The sequence below is a fragment of the Megalopta genalis genome, unplaced genomic scaffold (assembly GCF_051020955.1).
Source record: "Megalopta genalis isolate 19385.01 unplaced genomic scaffold, iyMegGena1_principal scaffold0260, whole genome shotgun sequence".
In the NCBI taxonomy this organism is placed as follows: Eukaryota; Metazoa; Arthropoda; class Insecta; order Hymenoptera; family Halictidae; genus Megalopta; species Megalopta genalis.
In genome coordinates, this window is record NW_027476329.1 from 111,032 (window position 1) to 112,500 (window position 1,469).

The following is a 1,469-nucleotide window of genomic DNA, read 5'->3' on the forward strand; positions in this document are numbered from 1 at the left end:
ATTTTTCCCTTTTATTCTCTCATATATATAATGTGTATTTGCTATCCACCACATTTTTGTGTTATATTTCGGAACAAGCCGATACCCGAAGAGCTCCAACCAGCGCGCGAAGGAGATTCGGGAGTCGTCGTACAACGACATAATTGTCCCTTAAAGAACGAGATATTTCCGTCGAAACCATATATATATGTACGAGCAAATCCAAAACCACTGTTTTCTTGCAAGTTCGACGGTCGGAGCGAATAGAACATTGAAAAGCCTTCTATCGAAGAAACACAGAGAGTATATCACCTCCAAAAACGACGGGGATATGGATATTCAAACTGGACAATTATCAACCCGATACTGGATTCGAAAAGTTTCTCTCTCCTTTCGTCGTTATTTACACCGGACGGACTCACGGCCGGCTCTAGCTGGGTGTCATATATATATACGTCCCACGCTCATGCTGCCACTAGCGCGCAACAGAGTAGGGTGTCAATGACAACGACACAGCATTGAAACGAGCTACACAAGCCGGTCTCTCTTGATACCAATGTAAACGAGCATTAAGTTATCTTCAGACTGCCCGATATTTTCGTCCTTTGGACTTTCCCAACGATTCCTTTTTTTCTTTTTTTTTTTACACCACAGCGAAGACTTGAGGAAGCGTGATTAGCACGCTCGCATCCCTCCCTGTCCTACTACAACTGTGTGTGTGTGTGTGTGTAAAGAAAGAAAAAAGAATACATTGGCTTTCTCTCTATCGAGAAGATGGCCTACGCAACGCAGATCAAAGGCCTAATACGTGTAATATAATACGCGTCTGGCCGTGTATAAATCACGCACGAATGATCTGGTCGGGCCCAACTCTTCTCGTACGCTTATTTTTCCGTGTTGGGGCACTATCATAAAATCACACAAACCCCAACACGTGTGTGTCTTGGAAGGAAGATGGCCTACGCAACGCAGATCAAAGGCCTAATACGTGTAGTACACACGTCTGCCGTGTAAATCACGCACGAATGATCTGGTCGGGCCCAACTCTTCTCCACCACACCACATCCCAACTTTGTACATTTTTATATATTTTTGTGCGTTGGGGCACCTTCATAATCACAAACCCCAACAACACATATATCTCTCTCTCTTTGAAAGATTTGTTGTGGCCTACGCAACGCAGATCAAAGGCCTAATACGTGTAGTACACACGTCTGGCCGTGTAAATCACGCACGAATGATCTGGCGGGCTCAACAATATCTTTTTTTTTTATATGAATTCTTATCCACAAACTAATCGAATTCATTTTCTCTCCTCCTCTCCTCTCTCTTTGAGATATATTGGAACATTGTAATGATCCTTCCGCAGGTTCACCTACGGAAACCTTGTTACGACTTTTACTTCCTCTAAATAATCAAGTTTGGTCATCTTCCCGGCATCATCGGCAATGCCGAAACATTGCCGCGCACCAGTCCGAAGACCTCACTAA

At 43.8% G+C, this 1,469-nt stretch overlaps 1 non-coding gene across 1 annotated transcript in view; it reads right to left on the reverse strand.

Moving 5' to 3' along the window:
* Positions 1-1,331: 1,331 nt before the first annotated feature.
* The window catches only part of LOC143262977 (small subunit ribosomal RNA), a 1,921-nt gene continuing 1,783 nt past the window's right edge, over positions 1,332-1,469 (reverse strand). The window contains exon 1 of the ribosomal RNA XR_013036580.1: positions 1,332-1,469. This exon is cut by the window's right edge and continues 1,783 nt beyond it. This is a non-coding gene — a ribosomal RNA (small subunit ribosomal RNA).